The sequence below is a fragment of the Gopherus evgoodei genome, chromosome 1 (assembly GCF_007399415.2).
Source record: "Gopherus evgoodei ecotype Sinaloan lineage chromosome 1, rGopEvg1_v1.p, whole genome shotgun sequence".
In the NCBI taxonomy this organism is placed as follows: domain Eukaryota; kingdom Metazoa; phylum Chordata; order Testudines; family Testudinidae; genus Gopherus; species Gopherus evgoodei.
Window position 1 is genome coordinate 332,829,291 of NC_044322.1, and position 9,677 is coordinate 332,838,967.

Below are 9,677 nucleotides of genomic sequence, written 5' to 3' on the forward strand. Positions count from 1 at the left end.
GTCCCGATGATGCGTTGGAGAGGTTTTAGCTGGGGACTGTATGTGATGGCCAGTGGAGTCCTGTTGGTTTCTTTCTTGGGTAGGAAGCTTCTCGGTACATTTCTGGCTCTGTTGATCTGTTTCCTCATTTCCTCATGCGGGTATTGTAGTTTTGAGAATGCTTGGTAGAGATTTTGCAGGTGCTGGTCTCTGTCTGAGGGGTTAGAGCAGATGCTGTTGTACCTCAGTGCTTGGCTGTAGACAATGTGTCGTGTGATGTGCCCGGGATGGAAGCTGGAGGCATGAAGGTAGGCATAGCGGTCGGTAGGTTTTCGGTATAGGGTGGTGTAATGTGACCATCACTTATTTGCACCATGGTGTCTAGGAAGTGGATCTCCCGTGTAGATTGGTCCAGGCTGAGGTTGATGGTGGGGTGGAAGCTGTTGAAATCATGGTGGAATTTTTTCCAGAGACTCCTTCTCATCCTAGCCACCATGGATGTAGAGGCTCTCTACACGAACATCACACACACATGTGGAATACAAGAAGTAAGGAACAGTATCCCTGATGATGCTACAGCACAACTGACTGCTAAGCTCTGTGCCTTTATCCTCACACACAACTATTTCAAATTTAATGACAATATATATCTCCAGATCAGTGGCACAGCTATGGGCACCCGCATGGCCACACAATATGCCAATATTTTTATGGCCGACCTGGAACAATGCTTCCTCAGCTCTCGTCCACTCACGCCCCTTCTCTACCTATGCTACATTGATGACATCTTCATCATCTGGACCCATGGGAAGGAGTCTCTGGAAAAATTCCATCACGATTTCAACAGCTTCCACCCCACCATCAACCTCAGCCTGGACCAACCTACACGGGAGGTCCACTTCCTAGACACCACGGTGTAAATAAGTGATGGTCACATTACCACCACCCAAAAGTCCAACAACCCAAAAGTCTCTGTCCCTGGTCAGTGCCGCCCCAGAGTTCAAAAGTTTATCTGCAGGGTTTTACCCTCCCCCCAGCCTCGGTAGAAATGGAGGTGGGGGCATGGGGTGTTAAAGGGAACCTTACGTAGTCGGAGGCTAACTACCCCACCTTGCCATGGGGTTCTGCTGCAGCCTTTACCACAAGCCATCTCATGAGACACTCCAACCATCCCACAAACTGCTCCGTTCCGCTCCGCTCCACTCCACCAGCCATCCGGTGGGCAGCTCCAGCTGTCCCACAAAGTGCTCCACTCTGCCAGCCACTTAGCAATGTATCTTCAGCCCCCCCATACACACACACTAGTTAACACAACACTCAGTGATCTCAACTCTTAGTAATTTTAGCTCTTTAGTGATTTCAACTTTTAATAGGGGAGCCCCAGTACCTGTACACCATTGGCCCAAAGTGAATTCAGCTCAGCAGCCTGTAACTAGACTCATAATGGAATCAAAATTAGCTCTGATATTCAACAGTGGAGAGAGGAGGAGGTACAATTGGTGTTTCAGGCCCTCAAAGGAGGCCTGCACCACCAAGCACAAACACTTGTGTCCCCCCCCCCCAACTTTTCTCAATTCACTGGGTTTTGGAACCCATGTCCCTTGTCTAGCAAGTGCTACTTAGTTGATGGTGAGTCCCTCTGTCATAAAACAGTTCCACTGGCCTTGATTCACATAATCAGGGTAACAACACTTTATTCTTCCTGCCCCAATAACAGAGAAACTGGGGATCCCACAGCAGCCAAAGTGACCATTTGGGTGGCTGTGGGCTCATGCTAGGTGGGGTGGATGTGCCTATGCAAACAAGATCAGCCCCTGAAGTTCTTTTGCACAATTCACCATCAGATGTCAGGGTAGAGCTCATCCTGATGCCGCTTACATGAATAAATAAATGACTAAATATGTATAACAATTGCACCCATTGCTTCAGTTTTCCTTTGTTTACACATAGCAAATCTTAATACAGCTTCTATTCCAAGACTTTTAGTCAGTCATCTCCCACATAGGGAAATCTAGAAAGAAGCGGTAACTGTAATACCAGGGGATTCCTTTTCACACTGTTATCTTTCATCTTCAGCTGACATTATACTCTGTTTATTATGATCTATGTCAGCTCTATAAGCATCGGCAGGGCCAATAGTCAAGGTAAGTCATACACTTCATTGCTTGACTCCTGTGTGCTAGATGTTATTTAATGTAATCGTGACACACACAGAGGAACTGTGCACTCTGTAAGTTGCTTATTATCTCTCAATGGTTAGCATTAACAGTGAATCATTGGCTTGCAGTGCTGAAAACTCACTGTTAGACATGGTAATGATATTAGGCTCTCAATGCTGTCAATGTGTTTTAACAATGTACTGTAATATTGTCAATCCATTAAAGTCATGCACACGTTTAAGTTCAGCCAGTGCACATATGCTCAAATTGCACTACTCTTACAAGACTAACTCTGCTTTAAAGTTCTTGGGAATAGTCTATCCATCGATTCACCAGGAGCTTTTAAGTTGTAATGGTATTTTGCCTGCTGTGTATTCTCCTCTAGATGCAGGAATGCAAAAAGCTCATTTTTATTGTTTGTTTGCTTTTGTTTTTAATTCCCCGCCAGTGGCTAAAACAGATACTTTTTATTATGGCACATCTTGTGTGCTATATATTATGTCTGCTGCCTGTGAACAGGCACAAGAGTAGATTTTAACCATTTAGTAGCATCCTTCATCTCATGGCTGGATTCCTTGTTTGGTGCAATTATCAGCTGGCTGGAAAAATTTGGAAGTTTCAAAATTACCAGTGACAGGTAACATTTATTGATTGACTAGTTGGTTTGAATTTGTGAAAACTATAATCTGAGTTCTGTAATCTGTGGTACCACCCCCTCACTGTGCCTGAAAGGGTTCTGAATGCCTATGGGTGCAATCAGCCTCACTCTGCTACACCTGCAATAAGTGTCAGACCTGATGGGAGGAGTTAAAAGGGCTGAACCTGACTCAGCTACAGACTGACCAGGAGGGAGAGTAGATCTCTGGCTCTCACCCAGTGAGAGAGGCTTGGCTGGAGTTCAGGAACTGAGATGGACTTGTCTCCCTGAAGGAAGGTAAGACTACAACAAGGAGTCCAAGGCAGTTGAGAAGGAGAAGCAAGAAGTGATTCTGCCCAGTGCTCTATGTGCTGGTGGCGGGGTCTGAAGAGAGCAGGAAGACTTTTGCTGAGCAGAGACTGCTGCTGTGGGGGGCGGGGATGAAGAAAACCTTCCCTCAGGCAAACCAAGTAGGTGGCAGAAGGTGCTCAGAAGTTCTCCAGTGAGATGTGGGAGATGCTTTGAGAAAGCAAAGCTGATCAACTGGGAGCCTAGGAAGAAGCTGAGGCAAAGGCTCCAAATAGTGCAAGATTGGAAGTGCCACTGCGTGAAAGGAACCTGTATGAGACATGTCATCTCCTGGTTACCTGCCTTAAAAACATAATTTTCACTGTAGACACAGAATTCCTTAAATATGGTCCATACATACATTTTATAATATTTATGATGGCCACTGCGCTACTGATTCTCAGTAGAGATCTCATGTGCCAGAGTTTGGTGAATTATTATGCATATTTCTGACCCAGGGAATCCCAGTAAAACTCTATGTACCCCCTGTGTTCTCTGTCAGTTGGCACCAAGAGGTTCCTGGGTAACACAAGAATGAAAACTAGTGACTTCAGTTTCAGACCTAGCTGAAGGACTGCTAGTTGTTGGATTACGGGTTTACCCAAGAAGGCATGGGACTATATATGGCCAAGTCTCAAGAAGAAGCAGACCACCCCGGCATTGGAATGGTTGTCAGTAGGAGGTGCCAATGGAGGAGACCATGCTATACTTCACTCAGCCACCTAGAGCCATTCCAGCTGGTGAGTCACATGCTTACAAGTGTCTATCCAGTTGCTTGTGCACCCTTGAAAATCTTTTTTAAAAAAACACACTAAAAATATAAACAGAACCATCAATTCAGCCATATGAAATCAAAGATATTATGGACAACATATAGTGATACACCATAATCTTAGGAACACCTCTGGCTTGCTGCTCTCTGCTCATAGGAAGATGTTCTGATAATAGCATAGAACTAAGAATCAGGCTATCTGGATTTTATTCTTACTGTGTGATCTGGGGAAGTCAATTAAGTCTCTGACCTCAGTTCCCCCTCTGTAAAATGGGAATAATAATGTTCTCTTTTTCACAAGTATGTGATAAAGCTTAATGTGTTAGCTTATGTAAAGGACTTTAGGGGTTCCTAGACAAAAGGAGCTATATAACTGCAGGGTAGAATTATTCTTATGTAAGTGGTTTGTATAATTCTCTATTTCTTTTTGTTAATGCTAATGGCCAGATATCACAGTAATAAGCAATTAGAACCATAATAACAGATAGCTATACAGAAGCAGTTATATGAGTCTGTGACCGGGAGTAATAGGGGTTGTTTGTAATGTGATAATGGTGTTGTTGTATGGGGGTTTGAACAGAAGAGAGAAATCTGCAGATTTACTTTTCCTGGATGAAGTCTAGGCTTGGGAGCCACCGGGACCATGCAAGGGAATGGCTCCGTAAAGATTGACATCAAGTCTCTCAGCAGCAAGTGAGACACAGTAATTAGGAAAATGGAAGTGTCCAATGGCAAGGACTTTTGGAAAATTTCCACAGTATATAAATTGCCTGATTGCAAAGCGAAGGGTCACTCAGTGACTGTTCAGCAGATGGAGCAGATGTTGCTACTAAACAGATACATGTTGCTGTCAGTGAGTGCCTTGTGGGAAAACATCTAGATGGATATTGATATATTATACTTTGCCTAAGTCGTACATCTTTGGCTATTTTTATTTTATTACATATTTTCTTTGTTTCCTATTATCAAATAATTATCAGTTTGGAAAATACATTGTTCCCTTTTCTGGAAGAGACAGAGAAGTAGCATGGAGTATCATGAACATGCTGATAACACCACAGCCTGTGACTTCTCCCTAATAGCCCCCAATGAATGCTGAACAAAAAGGGAAAACAAGATGAAAATCACCGAACTTCTAGGCTTTTAGACGTAAGTGCAATTCCTTTAACCTGCTTTCTTGGAACTGTCCAAATTGTAAGAATTAACCCCCCCATGTTTTCCTCTATCTACTGACCTAGGATTCACAGGCAAAATAAATGCCTCATGCTCAGCACTCCTGAAAGCCTCTGATAAGTCTGACATTATCATCCTGAACACCCCGTCATCCCAGGAGGAGATCATCTCTCTACCAGGACTACCAGTGCAGTTTCTGCATCCCCAGAGCGATGAGTCAAGGAGCTTGTCATAAACAGATGGTTAAGGTTTAATGCCTCTTCTACCTGTAAAGGGTTAAAAAGTTCACCTAGCCTAGCTAACACCTGACCAGAGGAACCAATGGGGAAATAAGATGTTTCAAAAGGAAGGAGGGAAGTTTTTCCTTTGTTGAGAGTTTCAGTTTCAGCCAGAGTGAAAAAGATCAAGGAATCAGCCTCTGATCAGAGTAGTAAGTTTTAGAAAGGAATAAATAGGTTTATGTTTATTTCTTTCTAGACTGTCTTATGCAAATTGAGGTAGAATCAAATTGGGTGTTTGAGTATTTTTTTTTTGTGTAACTAAATTTGTGCCCAGGGGAACATCCTCTGTGTTTTGAATCTGTTGTCTGTGAGAGTAGCTGGTATGCTAATCTCTCCCAGCGGGTTTTCTTTTACCTTTCTTTTCTTTAAATAAAAGCCTTTTTTCTTAATACCTGATTGATTTTTCCTTGTTTTTCAGATCCAAAGGGATTGGATCTGGACTCACCAGGGGTTGGTGGGGGGAAAGGAGGAGGGGTGGTTAATTTCTCCTTGTTTTAAGATCCAAGGGGTTTGGATCTGTGTTCACCAGGGAATTGGTGAAGTCCCTCAAGACTACCCAGGGAAAAGGGGGTATTTGTGGGGGGTGGCAGCGATACCAGATCTAAGCTAGTAATTAAGCTTAGAAGTGTCCATGCAGGTCCCCACATCTGTACCCTAAAGTTCAGAGTGGGGAAGGAACTTTGACAGAGCTCCAAGACAACCAGATATTCTGAGAGTTGTCTCACCACAAATGTCTGAATAATAACCAGGAATAGAATAGCCAGATTGTCATGGGTGGGTAATGATATTTTGAAAGACAATTATAACAGAAGCCTCTATGTGTTCTACTAAAGGAGATATTGACAATGGACTCCCTATTTCTTCACTGGCTTTCATCAGCCAAGATGGCTGGCTCAACTTGAGCAGAAAAAGCCTGCATCCACAAAAGCAGAGAGCTCAGTCCAGATTTGTTCTAATTTATCCCTTGCAATAGGAGGGACTTGCTCAGCCATTTAGCCAAGCTGTGGTATTAGAGTGTTCATGAAAATGAAACACAGAAAGGGTGTGAATAAAGTGGAAGCAAATTCACTAAAACATTTGAATGAATATTCATGGAAACTTTTAAGCTAGTATAAATGCATGAGTACTTGTTCTTTTTGCATTAACTAATGACAATAATTGCTTCTTGTTTTGTTCATAACATTCCTTTTGTATGTGCAGATTACTCTTGAGCACAGATTTACCAAGATAAATTATAGGGACAACATATTTTTTTCCTTCTTTACCTACAGCCAAGAGGGTATAAATAAGGACACTTTTAACTATTTAAGTGCATTGCAATAACTATTTTATATATATATATATAAAATTTGATGATTTGAAAAAACTGTACTACACGCAACCAAGTAATTCTGACAATATCTCTTGGGACATTTTTATAATGTTTGCAATATTTTGTGGCATATTGCTTAAATGCTAATTAATAGGCATGTGTTACTGCTAAGATCCATATGTCTTACTGCATGCTATCTAGACTGAGAGAATGGGATTTGTAAGAAGTAGATGCCAGCCATGTCCATCATTTCACTGACATGAATGAAGTGTCACAATCCCCTTTCTTGTTTTACATTAGAAATTTGCATTTTTATGTTCTTTACACCTCTCTGTGAAATAAACTAGAAGAGAACCACATCCAATATGCTCAGCAGAAAGGCTGAAATTAAAAATAAATAATATATGCAAAAATATTTTACTATATATTTTCTCCATGCTGTAAAGTGTTTATTTTTTGGAAAATTCAGACTGTTATGACAGAAAAATGGTATAATTTCCTTTTGAATAGCTGAATCCTATAGCAGTAAGATAAAATATCAGCTGCTAGTTTCTCCTTTGTGTTGTCAGGTATTTTTCCAAATCCTAATAATAAAAATCATTTTATTTTATTGTCCTGTAGCATCTAGAGGCCGCACCAGTTTCCATTGTGCTAGGCAGGGTAGAGGCAGATTAAAAGGAAAGTCTCAGCCTGGATTTGCAATTGAAGATCTTGATTCTGCAAACATTCTTATCTTTATTCATATCAGTAAAATTAGGCAAAAAACTGGATTGAGGCCTCCTTTAAAATAAGATGAATTAAGATGGAGTAAACAGTAAGAAGCAGGAGGGAGGATAAGGTAAACAGCAACAGGAGCATATGTTATCATAGGCCAATTATGTGCACAGCTAGAGGATTTCAAGGGATTTTTTGTTTGTTTGTATTTTCTTATAATTTATATATAACACGAACATGAGATGACTATGGAGAGTCATTGTCAGCCATTTACCTAGCCCTTATAAGTTGTCAATGTACTGTGTTTTAGTGGATGAGTTTGTATTAGGACCTTTACATTAACAGACGTGTGTGTGTGCGCGCGCATGTGTGTGTGTGAGAAAAACAAGCAAACCCACAGCTCATTAGTTCCATATTGGCTACACATCTAAGAAGGCTTTAGAAAATAACTTATTGAACTCAAGATCAGGATTAATTTACACTCCTGGGGACATACACTCCTCATGCTGTACATCAAGACTTCCAATAGATGTCAACATGAGGTGTACACATAGACTGGGGAAATAGTAATATTCTTGAAAGAGAGTAAGAGAATTAAGGAATTTGCAGAAAGCTGCATAGAACTAAATTGAGCTATGTGGAGTAAAACCAGGTGTTTTAACAGGCTTACCCCCAAAATTACTAAAAGAAATAGTATAGTCTAGAGCAGTGGTGGGCAACCTGCAGCCCACAGGCCACACGCAGCCCATCAGGGTGATCTGCTGGCAGGCCACCAGACCGTTTGTTTACATTTGCATGACCATCTGCAGCTCCCAGTGGCCACGGTTCACCGTTCTCAGCCAATGGGAGTTGCAGGAAGCAGTGACCAGGATTGTCCCTGATGGGCCGCATGCAGCCCGCGGCCGCAGGTTGCCCACCACAGGTCTAGAGAGACAAGAAATGGTAAGGCCCATATCTTAATTTTCTCTCACTGCCACTTCAGGGATGTGACTCCCACTACATTAGTGACATAGGGTTCTTCTCACCATGCTTAGGGGATACCACAATTAAAAACAAACAAAATAATCACAATTATTAACTATGACTATTTTTTAAAAGGAAGGTTGGTGCAGTGACTGTCTGCTGTATGTCTCTTTGTGGATACTTTTTAATGGGATTACACTTTAAGAATGGGTCCTTCTCTAGTGAGGACACTCTTGTCTAGGTAAGTTTTCAGACAATAGTAAGTTCTGTCTAGGTGTATCATAAATAGAAAAAACAATGTATAGATGGGTAAAGGAATTTTTTAGTTAAAGGTTGGTGAATCCTGTTTAGTTTAGCCACGGTGAACCAAACCATTTATAATGAGCAGAAGTAAGTGATCTTAACTCAGTTTCATGAAACAAAAGAAAAATTTTAACCTCGTTACTTAAAATAAGCCATTCAAGCAGTTGTCTGGAGATAGGCAAAATAATGACTATTAAGAATTTTAAATTAAAATTACATCCCACTATTTCTCTCTGTTTACCAAGGTTATTTCGTTTTCTTTCCAGGGCTACATTGTTCAAGCAATCTGGTGTTTAACAGGAGATGCTGATAATACCTTAAATTAAAAGAGCATTTCAATAACCAATTAAAATAATTACAAGAAAAATGTAAATGTAATCTCTTGGCAATGCTTTTGAAAACTCCATCTTCCCAATGATGCTGAACTTTCTGATGTTGTCATATTGCATAAGCAGTGCTCGTCTAGAAGGTTGGTGCTTCTTGGTGCTGTATTTTGGTTTCTTTGTTCATAGCTGTGTTGTTGCTGCTGTTTTCTTGTTAGTAAAGATGAGTTGAATGCTGAGATGAGTGTACAAGAGTGCATAAAGGTTTAGGGGTATAAATGTAAGAGTGTAATATGGATGAGTGTGAGAATATATAGAACTAGAGTAATAAAAGTTTGTTTCAGATCAGAGAAACATATACTCTTCTCTTTCCATAGTCTTACTGAAAATGGAAGACGAACCTCATTCAGGGGCATGGCTGGATTCAAATCTCAGCAACTGTCAGCTTTCATTGGCTCAGCACCTTTATGGAATGATCCTGGTAGCATCTTCATTTTATGAATATGGAATGTGACTTGATTTCATAAGCAAAAGCACCAATTTTAGGAAACTTTGGACCTATCTAGATGGTGAAGCAATAAACACCACAGGGGTCTGATTTCTAATGCTCACTAATGTGTTATACATTAATTGGTCCATGCAGGCCCTGCTGGTGCACACTAGAAGTTCCCTACTGAGTTTTAATTTATGCTCTTTGCAACTGTTCTACATTA